General features: G+C 40.2%; 1 long non-coding RNA gene across 3 annotated transcripts; it reads right to left on the reverse strand.

The window, feature by feature from the left end:
- Positions 1 to 490: 490 nt before the first annotated feature.
- Positions 491 to 12,557, reverse strand: LOC118851519. Of its 3 annotated transcripts, XR_005010496.1 has the most exons (5): positions 12,332 to 12,557; positions 8,048 to 8,240; positions 3,261 to 3,449; positions 1,998 to 2,483; positions 491 to 1,502 (listed from the first exon to the last, which is right to left on the reverse strand). It is a non-coding gene; the product is annotated as an uncharacterized LOC118851519 (long non-coding RNA). The 3 variants fall into 3 exon arrangements; XR_005010497.1 differs by lacking the exon at positions 8,048 to 8,240 and having other exon boundaries at positions 491 to 1,484; XR_005010495.1 differs by lacking the exon at positions 8,048 to 8,240.
- Between the last annotated feature and the right edge of the window lie 114 nt (positions 12,558 to 12,671).

Genomic DNA, 12,671 nt, shown 5'->3' on the forward strand with positions numbered 1-12,671 from the left:
GAAATAATAGCTATTATTAATATATTTATCAAATGTCATTAAAGGAATAGATAGGAAGAGATTTATCCTTACTCAGTCCTTCCCAACTCAGTAGGTTTATCCATATAAGGTCTCCTCCTCTATAGCCAAATAGAAACTGAGAATCAGTTCACTGACACCCCCAGGGCAAGGAGAATGAGTGACTCCTATAATGCAGAGTCCCTGCATGTCATTGCTGGCTAAGATTTTCATCACTGTGCCATTAAATTTCAGAGTCATTCTGTATGAATGATGCCATGGCATGAATCCAATGACTTGATCTGTTTCAGTTTGGCAAAGTGTGTTCCCAGTGCTCGATCCCTCCCACTTCTTTTGATGAGTGTTCTGCTTTCTCTGGGACTTTGGGCGAGGTACAGCTGACCATTCTGTTCCAGTTATCCATTTAGCAGAAATATAACAGAGATAATGATTGGGCAAGAGGAATAATTCAAGATCAGCCAAGGAAAGGGGCTGCAGAGTAAAGTTATACCTTTATTATTATTACTGTTATTAACAAGACCACCTCCTCTCATTAGGACCCAGGGTGAAGTATAGACATAAGCTAAGCCAGTGCATAGTATCTGATGATGTCACACAAGGCATGATGAGAGTGATCATAACTTTGATTTTTTTTCTGACTTGCATTTCACTCTTAACCTCTTCACTCCTGTTCAGGGAATTGGAAGTCATCTTTCATTCTGCTGGCTCCCATACCAACTATGTCCAAGCAGTTGCCAAAATCTGTTGATTCTTTTGCTAAAGCATCTCATATATCCATCTGCTCCTCTCCAGTAACATGGCCATCACCCTAACTTGCATCCGCATTGCCTCTGGCTTGGAATATCATATTAACTTCATAAGTGGTCTGGCTACCATCAGTTTGGACACTCTCCAGTCTATTCTTCATGCAGCTGATAAAAAAATTAATGGAAGCATTCCCCTTCTTCAGTGGTTCTCTGTTGCCTCTAGGATGAAAGACAAACTCTTCATCCTGACATTTAAGACCCTTCAAAATCTGATACCAAAAGTCATTTCCAGACTTATTTCACACATTGTCATTTCATAACTTACATTCTAGCCAAACTGTTAGCTGGTCCCCAATTTTCCTCTGCCCTCTCCTATCTTCATGTACTCATGCTAGCTGCTCCCCATGCCTGGAAGACACTTATGTCTCATTTCTACTTCACATAATTTAATGGAAAGAGTACTAGGGATAGAAGGCCTGGGTTCAAATCCTGCATCTTACTAACCTGTATGACCTTGGGCAAGTCACTTAAACTACCTAGATCTTAGTTTTGTATGAAATGGTTGGATAAGATTATCTCCACTTAATCTTAGCCTGAGCAGGTTGAGAAATTATCAGACAAAATGATCTTTAAAGTACCTTATACCTTGAAATATATGATCTTTCTCTCTCTTCAAAGCCCAGTGGAGATTCCCTTTAGGTGAAGTCTTCCCTCATTCTTCTGGGTGAAAATGATTTCCTATATTAATTATTCAATCAACAAACATTTATTAAGGAATTTCTGTATTAGGCACTGGGAATGAAAAGATAAATTGAAAAGTTCTGCCCTCAAGAAGCTTACGCTCTATGGGAAAGGGGAAGAATGAAGGGGGAATAGTGCAGAATAATACATACTCAGATAAATAAATACAAATTATATACACAATAAATATATAGTGTCTCCTCCAAATTACTTGAGCCACTAGGTGGCACAGCAGATAGAGCGCCCACCCTTGAGGCCAAAAGACTCATCTTTGTGAGTTCAGATCTGACCTCAGACACTAGCTGTGTGACCCTGGGCAAGTAATTCAACCCTATTTGCCTTAGTTTCTCATCTGTAAAGTGAGCTGAAGAAATAAATATCAAACCATTCCAGTGTCTTTACCAAGAAAACTCCAAATGGGTTCACAAAGAGTAGGACACAACTGAAAGGACTGAACAACAACAAAACCAGGCTACTTTCCTAACTTCTTACCAGTATTGTCAAGTGGTTCCCAGAGAGTGGGTGCTACTTCTCCTTTCAAGATTCTCTTTTCAGCATCTAGCACTACGGCTCCTGAGCCCCCAGCAGTGTGGTCCCCAGTATCAATCAACCAGTTGAACTTCATCTTCTTTAAGAACTTTACTAAGATGGTATGAAAAATATTTCCCCTCAAAAGAAATTTGCTGAGAAGGAATAACAATTTGTATAAAACATTCCTACCAACATGGGGTGCTCACTCTCTCTCTGTATATGCAAAGTTGATGGTAAGAATAGGTTGAAACTCGAAGTACAAAGGTAGCAAAATGCATATGAGGCCCACGGGTGTCTCATGACTACTGGCTCTGAGAGTCCTCTTTCTTTGTGGAGTCCTCATGAAGTTCAACACAGGGTTTGGTATTAATGATGGGCAAATCACTCTTCTGCCCAGCTATTTGCTGGGTTGTATCAGGTCCCTTCCATCTCAGAATACTCATTTACCTAAGATCAAGAAAGAATCATCAACAACAACAAAACAAAACCAGAAGAGCCATGTATTCATGGTGGCCAGGTAGGACAGCCAGCTGCCCCTACTAAGAAGCTAAAACCAATCTTCCTTCTTGAAGCTGACAAAGAAAAGAGAATGAGAGGTCAATCGGTTTATTCTTTTTCTTTGTACACTTCATTCTGGCTCATCATTTCCTAAGCCATCAGCTCCATAGCCAATTAGAGAGCTAGATATTATCACAATGTACTATCCCTGAGTCATCATGGCTGGAAACTAGCTCTCCAAAATTTTACATGGATTGGTAGAAGAAAAAGAATGTCTGTGTATACTTCAAAAATGGCCAGTTCCCTTCTCCCCTCCCAATTGTAAATGCAGAGTAAAGTCTAAGTAGCAGAGGAGAGGTCTCATGTAGGAGATAATGTTTGACCTGAACATGGATGGGACTCAGGGATTCCAGGAGGCAGAGGTGAGGAGGGAGAGCATTCCAGACGTGGCCGATACAAAGATACGGAGATGGGGGATAGACAAAACCCTCCAAGACTCTGATACTTGATGACTTCAATGAAATGGTGGGAAATTATAAAGTCCTCTGTTTAGCTTTTAAATTCCATTCCAACCTGCTCCCAACCTGTCTTTCTAGCCTCAAGTGACATTACTCTCCCTCCCACACTTTGTGATTCAGCCAAACTAGCCTTTTCTTAGTTTCTCACACTCCTAGCTCCATGCCTTTTCCTTGGGTTTCTGCCATGCCTGGAATACACCCCCTTTACCTTGTAGACTTCTTCTCTTCTTTGTGCTTCTCTTGTTAATGATCCAGTGACAATATAGCAGAAGGTCTTCACTGGAGTATCTCCAAGGAGCTGTCTTTGGTCCTGCTTAACTTTTTTTTTTTTAAAAAATCAATGATTTGGGTAAAGTTATAGATGACACACTCATCAAATTTTGCAGATGACATAAATCTGTAAGAGATAGCAAATATAGTGGATGTCAGAGTCAGGACTCAAAAGGATCTTGACAGGTTAGATCATTGAGCTATATCTAACAAGATGAAATTCAATGGCAATAAATATAAAGTCTTGCTTTTGGCCACAAAAAAAATCATCACAAGTATAAGATGGGGAAGGCATAGTTATTTAACAGTTATTCTAAAAAATATCTGGGGGACAAATAAAAATAAATATCTGAGGATTCAGTGGACTGCAGGCTTGTGTCAGCACTGTGATGTAGCAGTCAAATAAGTGATCTTGGGTTATATTAAGAAGAATATCACTTAAGGGAATAGAGAGAGGCTAATCCCACTGTACTCTACCCTTGTCAGGCCTCATCTGGAGTATGGTATTCAGGTCATGGAATTGTGGTTTAAGAAGGCCATTGATAATCTGGAGAGTGTTCGACAGAGGGCAACTAGGATGGTGAAGGACTTTGAGTCTTTGCAGAGTCAGTTGAAGGAACTAAGGATGTTTAACCTGAGAGGAGATTCAGAAAAAGGGGCTGGGAATGATGAAGAGTTGTCATGTCATGGCATATCATGTCATGTCACATCATGTAATGAGGAAGGATTAAGTTTGTTTTGTTTGGCTTGAGGGAGAAGTACCAGGAGCAATGGAGGAAAATTGCAAATGGGACAGTTTAGTCTTGATGCCAGGAAAAACTTCTTAACAACTTGAGCTGTCCTAAAGTGATAGGAGTCACCTCAAGAGGTGGTAGGCTTTTCCTCCTTGGAAGCTTTCAAATAGAGGTGGATAATTCATAATGGGGATTTCTTTTGTGTATAAGACAGCCCTGATGACTGCTAAGGGGCTAACTTCCAACTCTCACATGCTTTGATGAATGAGTAATTCTGTTACATATAACTTGGCGCCTGCACCAGGAAGCATTCATTGGCTGCTTCTAGGTGATCTCTTTTGGATGACTAAGGAAGGAGCAGCAGCAACCTATGGACCTCATAGCTGGGGAGGCTGGCTTTCCATGTAGACTCTAGGTATGAAGGACCATTAATGTAATATACCTAGATGACATTTTTTCTGAAGCTCTCTTCTCTCCCCTCCCAAGCTGAAAACATTGTTGTTGTTGTTGTTGTTGTTGTTGTTCTTCTTCTTCTTCTTCCTCTTCCTCTTCTTCCTCTTCTTCCTCTTCCTCTTCTTCCTCTTCTTCTTCTTCCTCTTTCTCTTCTTCTTCTTCCTCTTCTTCTTCCCCTTCTCCTCCACTTCCTCCTCCTCTTCCTTCTCCTCTTCCTCCTCCTTCTCCTTCTCCTCATCCTGCTCCTCCTCCTTCTCCTCTTCCTCCTCCTTCTTTTCCTTCTTCTTCTTCCTCCTTCTTCCTCTTTTTCTTCTTCCTCTTCTTCCTCCTTCTCCTTCTCCTCCTCCTCTTCCTGGTCCTTCTCCTCCTCCTCTTCCTCCTCCTCCTTCTTTTCCTTCTTCTTCTTCCTTTTCCTCCTTCCTCTTTTTCTTCTTCCTCTTCTTCCTACTTCTCCTTCTCTTCCTCTTCCTCCTCCTCCTCCATCACCTACACAGGATTTTAAGGTTTAGAAAGTTTTCAAGGTCATACAACTTGTAAATGTCTGAAGTAGGATTCAAACTCAGATAGTTCTCCTTCCAAGTCCACCACATGGCTGTTAATATAAAGCGCTCTTCTTCTGGGCTAAAGGAAGTTATCTAGTGGCATGCTAGATGCAGACAGCAAATAAGTTTCATTACTGAGTCTAAATCAACATTTTTGTCAGCATTCATACTTAAGACATGGAGGTCTTGATTCTTTGAGGGTTTGGAGAAGATAAATATCAGTGAAGTCTCTTGTTTACTGGTACCACGGAGGGACTTAGAAATCTAGTTCAACTCTCATTTTACAGATGTGGAAACTGAGCATGAAAGGAGCCAAAGTAACTTACTGAAGGTCAGACAGGCAGTAAGTGAGAGGGTTGAGATTTGAATCCAGATTCTCTACTCTCAAGTCCATTGCTCTTTCCATTAATGCATACCAGCTTTGGAACTTAGAATTCAAAGGGATTGTAGAGATCTTAGGATCATAGATATAGAGATGGAAAGGACACCCAGGTCCTTCTAGTCCAACCCTCTCATTTTACATATGGTAAAACTGAGTCTCAGGGAGGTAGAGTTATTTGTCCAAGGTCATAGAGATAATAAGAAACAGTGTCAGAATATGAACCCAGTGCTCTAGTTCCAAATCCAGCACTTTCTACTATGCTGCCTCATTTCAAGGATTCAAGTAGATCTTTTTTTCTTGAAGAAGAGACAGATACTAAGCCAATGATATCAAACTCAAATAGAAACTGGAGGTCACTAAACTGTACATAAGGATCCCTGCAGGCTGCCTTGAATTAGAAAACCACATATTGACATTATCCATGTTCTATTGTATTTTTATTTATTTTGTTAAATGTTTCCCAATCATATTTTAATCTGGCTTAGGCTGTACTTAAGAGTGTTTCTGGTGGCAATGCAGCCCTTGGGCTGTGTGTTCGACACTTACATGTTGAGCCATCATTTTCACCTTCCAATCTATCATCAATGTGGGTAGAATTCTCATTGAATTTGCTATCACTAGTGGTTACCTAAAGACTTTGCCCTTCATTTTTTTCCCAGTCAAGTCATGGGTAAGTCATAAAAGGTTTCTAGGTTGGCTCTGTATCTGTGATCAGAGTCAAAAGGGAAAAAATTGGTATCATATGAAAATGAAAAACATTCCGCATCAGAGGACTCAGCTGGTTACAAAACAAACACCAAAGTACCATGCTGTTTCTCATGTTACAAGAGCAAATAGAAAGAGGGTGAAGGTGGAATTGTAGCACATGGAGAATGTTGGGTAAACAGGAGAGAAACTAGAGAATGTTGTGGGTCTTTTAACTTTTTTTTTTAATCACAAGAAGCAAGCAAAGGGACTGAAATGAAAATAAAAAGTCTTCTACTTCCCCTCCAAACCCAAGAGAAATTGTCAGAATTTCCTTCTGAAGGATTCATTGTCTCTGGCTGCCCAACAATCTGCTTGGTGTTTTTGAATTTAAATCACTATTGAAGATTAGGTGATGTGAAATTTATCCCTGGGAAAGAGATGAGGAATTGTACCTCTCTCCTTTCATTGCACAGTTGGGGGATTGTAACTGTGGAGAATTACATACATGGCCAGACTCAGCTGAAGTGTTGCTTAATTTTGCTGAACTGTTTTTCTTCTCTTTCTATTTTTTCTTTGTCATAAGCTATGGGTCACTCAGAAGGGGTGAGGGAGGGAACTTTTTGGAAATGAAGGTGATGGATAAACAAAAGATAACAATAAAAATTTAATCAGTTGGTAGGGTTTTATAGGGGGAAAGAAGGGAGAGGAGGAATAAGGGGGAAAGATAAGGAGGGACATTATTGTGATGCAAAAACAAAATAATACACTGCTGTTAACTGATATTATTTACAAAACCTAGTAAACACAGGGAGGGCAAAGTAGAAAACATGTAGAATTGAGTCTCCTAGCTTGATGCATAAGGCAATCAGGTGAGTCAGTGGTAAGAACCTTCTGCCTTGTTCCTGCTCAAGAAGCTTGAAGCTCATAGGATCATAGAACCTAGAAGGGACCATAGAAATAGTTTTCTTCCTCCTTCCTTCCTTCCTTCCTTCCTTCCTTCCTTCCTTCCTTCCTTCCTTCCTTCCTTCCTTCCTTCCTTCCTTCCTTCCTCCCTCCCTCCCTCCCTTCCTTCCTTCCTTCCTTCCTTCCTTCCTTCCTTCCTTCCTTCCTTCTTTCCTTCCTTCCTTCCTTTCTCTTTCCATCCTTCCTCCCTTCTTTCCTTCCTTTGTTTCTTTCTTTCTTTCTTTTGCTTTCCTCCCTCCTTCCTTCCTTCTTTCCTTCCTTCCTTCCTTCCTTCCTTCCTTCCTTCCTTCCTTCCTTCCTTCCTTCTTTCTTTCTTTCTTTCTTTCTTTCTTTCTTTCTTTCTTTCCTTCTTTCCTTCTTTCTTTCTTTTTCTTTCTTTCTCTTTCCTTCCTTTTCTTTCTTTGTTTCTTTCCTTCTTCCTTCCTTCCTTCTTTCCTTCCTTCTTTCCTTCCTTCTTTTCTTCTTTCCTTCCTTCTTTTCTGTCAGCAAGTGCTATGCACTAGAGATACAAAGGTAAAAGTCAAAGAGTCTGCTCTCAAGGAGCTTATATTTTTCTAGGAGTTACCTTCATCCCAGTTACCCACAACACCTATTTTCTCTTCTTCATAATATTTTTATGGCAATTCTCTTGATGAAAACAGGGGAACAGAGAAGTTACTGAAAATTTTTTCCAGAGAAGCCCATATCATACACACACATACATGTTGTTAGAACTTGTTTGATCTTTAGAGATTATTTTCAGTCACAACAATTTTAACAATGCCAAACTCACTGTTTATTATTTGCTGATTAAAAGAAAAAACGACTCAGTTGAAGAAAATGTAATCTTAAAAATTATCCTCAAATAATGTATCTCTTTTATAGATGTTAAAATCACGCAAGTATATATGAAAAAGCTAACTTTATCTAACAATCCACTGAGTATCAGCGTCAAGTGAGAAACAAAACAGGGAGACATGCTCACCTCCCACATTTACTAGTCATGATGTCCTGTACCAAGCCCAGTTACAAGAGGGAGTCTTTATCTACCATGACATTCTCTACATGTTCCTTTTGATGATTTACATTGTTCTGATTGCATCAAAACTCTGGAATACTATAAGGTTTCCATAGCGGGATCCATGGTTATTCCAAACAGAACAGTTTATCCATTGATGCTGTAAAAAATACAAAGTGGTTGAAGAACACATACTTCCAAGATTATGACAGATAGAGCGACCATCTATGGATGTAGTCCATCAGAATATAAGGATTGGGGCCAATAGGTGGTACAGTGGCCAGAGCTCTGGGTTTAGAATTAGGAACACCTGAGTTCAAATCTAGCCTCAGACACTTACTAGCTGTGTGACCCTGGGCAAGTTACCTAACTCTGTTTGCCCAACTTTCTTCATCAACTGGAGAAGGAAATGGCAAACCATTGCAGTATCTTTACTAAGAAAATGCCAAATGGGGTCACAAGGAGTGAGACACGACTGAAAACAACTGAACAACCATAATATATGGATTAATTAAACATGTATACATATATATATATACATATATATATGTATATGGAGTAAAGTCAGTCAAATTTTATGTCAGAGTCTGAGAAACATATATTCTTCATCCTCTTTATTTTTGCACGGAGATGGCTAAACTGGTCTCCTTTGAATGATTGTGGATGTTATTGAATGACCATGGTTCTCTTTCTTTCGTTCTATGTGTATATATACATATATGTATATATATACATACATATATTATCATTATATTTCAATTCCTGATCCAGACTGTTGTTCATTTATATATTTTGTCCAACAGATAGAGATACACACATGCACATATATATATACATATATATATATACATTTACACATATATACACGCACATACACATGTGTATATATGACAGGTGATGCAAATGAACAAAAATCTGGACCAGGAATTGAATTTTATACAGACACATATATTTTAATATATGTATGTACACATATACATGCATATGCACAGATGAACAATGACAACCTGAACCAGAAATTGAATAAAAGGAGATAGGATTCAAACCAAAGGCTTCCCGACTCCAAGGGCAGTTCTCAGTATGTTATACCCAAGCTTCATTTGGCAGTTAATGAGATGCTACCTTGCAACATCTCTGATATCAGTGGCTTTATAGGTTTGTAATAGGTGGCACAGTAGAAAGGGGAGAGCTGACTGTTAAATATTCACCAGCAAACCACTGCTAAATCCCTCAGAGCCCTAGTTTCCACATCTGTAAAATGGACCTAATAGCAAGATAATTATGAGAATCAAATGAGATAAATGTTTGTAATGTGCTATGCGAGTGTCAAAGAGCTCTATGACACAGGGTGTCCATGGCTCTGGAATTCCCCTATTGTAGGGTTTGGTACACTATGACTGCCCCAATTTATTTCATATTATCGAGGAGGTGACTTGTACAAGCTTTCTTTAGGATGTATAAAAGGATAGAATTGCTTATTAGAAATTTCTAACTTGAAAGTGCCACCTTTCCTCTGGGGAGTATAAATGAATTGATATTTTTTGGAAAAAACTATACACATTCAGAGCCATTTTTACATGTATATTCATAATTAATTCTTCCCATCCCCCCTGTTAGGAGTTTTGCATTTTTAGAATTTTATACCTCTTTCTCTTTAGAATGTGAGTTAGCATTCTTATGTAGAATCTCCTTGGGGGCGGGGTGGGGGGTTGGAAGCCTCAAGTGACTCCATAAGGTTTTTGATCCTTACCTGAAAGGCCAACCCAAAGTCCACCCCCTGGCACTGGGAAAGCAACTTAAAATTGGTTGCTGACTTGTAAATTTAGGTAGTTTTAATTGCTTCTCATTGTTCTTTTGTTCTCACCCCTGAAACTAGCTGAGAATGGTTCTCCCAGTTTCCTCAATTATAACTTTGGAGATAAGTGTTCATTTGCAGCTAAACAGCCCCATAGCACTTGGCACCATAGATAAAAACCTACATATCTTCCGTATTAACCAACCTTGAGTAAATGAGAAAAACATTCCACTTATACTTGCATGCCCCCTCAGCCAAAGACCTTCATGTGTAACGGTTGAAACGGAGGGAGCAGACAACATACTGTTCCCTACTTATCATTGTCCTTGAAAAGGAGGGAGCATCTCTAATATATGCCAGAGAATGTACCTTTTCTATACAGAGGGAAAACTGGGAAGCTATTTTGGAAGGAGCTGCTGTATCATCACCCTACTCTGATCACAGATTTGGAAGATGATAGCACCCCACCTCCCCTGGCTTCATCCATTGGTGAAGAACATGGTCTAATCTCCTTTAGATGTATAAGTCTCATGTGAGAGCTTTCCCCTCTTCCTTCTCCAGTGTGGAAGCTGGGTTACCATATAATCACTCATTTGAAGAAGCATTTGCCACCAAATAGAAATCAGTAGGAAAAGCTGATCAAGGCTCCTCATTTTCAATCTCAAATTTGCACAAAGAGCCCTCATTCTGATCACTTCAGTGAATGGCTCTCACTTACCAAATCTTTCTCCTTTCCCCAGGGTTAGTGTGGGGAATTTGGAATAATCATAGTTATATAAATATAGCTTGAGCCCCCATCTAGCACATTATCAACCGACAGGCCAGGCAGAAGCCATAAATCAAATAGCAAACATTAAATTAGAATGGGACCCTAATGATAAAGTAAATACCAAAGGAAATCAAGAAGCCTGATCATTCTCCTTCTCTTCTACACAAAGGGATATGATTTCTCATCCTTATGGGAATGTGCTGGAAACATTTCTCAAAGTTCCATTTCTTGTCAATTAGCTAGCCTTCACTGTTGCCCTTTCCCTCCGCCTCTGGAGCTGCCTTCCACTGTTTCTCTGCCAACCTGTTGCTGCCATCTGCTGGAGCCTTCACAGGACCATAGACCTAGAGCTAGAAGGGTCCTTAGAGGTCGTCTATTCAGCCCTTCATTTTGCAGATGAGGAAACAGAAACCAAAGGAAGTGACCTGCCTAAGATCACACAAGTAGCAAGCCACAGAGCGAAGTTGGAACCCAGTCCTTATGACTCTAAATACAATACTTGCTCTTTCCATTGTAACCCGCCACCTCTCTGGTGCCATTTTGGTTTCTTTTAGAGAGATATGTGGCTTCTATCAGCTAGAGCTGCCATCTGCTCTGACTTCCTCTTCCTCAGTGAACTACTTATGCCATTTTCTGTACTTGTTATCTTCTATAAATGATTTGTCCTTGAAGGGAGTGTTATCCCTTTTTGTGTGTATGAGACTCCTAATGGACAACATACCTGGGGTTAGTCAACACTTTTTCAGCAGTATAGTAAATCTGGCTTTTGGCTATTACTGAGTGACCCACAAAGGGACCTTTTAAGTAACTCTCCAAAATTTAAAAAAAAAATTAAGTTAAATTTTATTTTTCTAATTCACAAAAATCCATTTTCTCTCTCTCCTACCTCCCTCCATTGAAAAAGTAAGACCAAATTTCCACATTGCCATGTCCCCAAAATATAAGTCTCAATCTGTAGCCTCACTCCCTAAGTCCATTACATCTCTGTCAGGCAATGATATAATTAAAAAAGAAAAACTTGACTTCTTTATTTCTCCTCCTTCTCTTCCTCCTCCTCCTCTTCCTCCTCCTCCTCCTTCCTCTTGACCTTCCCTTCCCCTCATTCCCTTTTTTCTCCTTCCTCCATTTTAATCTACCTTCCACCTGCCTTCCCCTCTCTCCCCCTCCTTCCATCTTAATTCCCCTTCCTTTCTCTCCTTCTCCCTCCCTCTATCTTGATCTCCTTTCCCCTTCCCCTTCCCCTTCCCCTTCCCTTCCCTCTCTCCCTCCTAATATCCCTTTCCCTCCCTTCCCTTTCTTCCCCTCCTTTCTTTCTCCCTCTTTCCTCTTCTTCCTTTAGCCCCCTTACTCAATTGGGTTAATGTAAGCGAGTTTCTTTCAGCTCCCTTCACGTTTCTTTGGTAGCTAGCATCAGATCCATGCAAATTACCTAGACACTTTGAAAAGCCTCAAGGAGGTCTTTAGAAGTGTCAAATCCAGTGACCTTTACCCTGCATTTCTGCCACCGAGACCAAGGTACTAGCTAGCGACTTTTACCCTACATTCCCTCTGCTCTGGAAAAGTTCCCTATCTCCTTTATATGGGTGTCAATTATTATGATTTTTTTATTAAATGATTTACCCAGAGTCACCCAGGTGGTCAGCATCAGAGGCATATGATTTCACCGTGAAAGAGAAAGGCTGCCTACCTCAGAGCAAATCCTTTTCATTCCTGTCTCTGACAGTGGGCAGCTCTCATCTTTGTTTATCCCTAGTTCTTATCACTCCCATTCCTTTCCTGGTCTTCTCTGGAACCAAGCCCCTTCACTCTCTTAAATGAAGTGGGCTGGGTGGCCAGGCTGCCTCCAAAGACTTTTGCCCCCTTGAAGTCCGAGGGCAGCAGCCTGATTCAGTTTTCTCTTCCTCTCTGGCTGACAGCCTGACCAGACTCTAAACCTTTAGGGCAAAGAGCAGATAAAGAGATCTTCAGAGTCCACCCATTTTTTTCCCCTCCAAGGCTACCAGGAATAGACTGGCCTATTTCCACAT

Source organism: Trichosurus vulpecula, chromosome 5, assembly GCF_011100635.1.
Source record: "Trichosurus vulpecula isolate mTriVul1 chromosome 5, mTriVul1.pri, whole genome shotgun sequence".
Lineage (NCBI taxonomy): Eukaryota > Metazoa > Chordata > Mammalia > Diprotodontia > Phalangeridae > Trichosurus > Trichosurus vulpecula.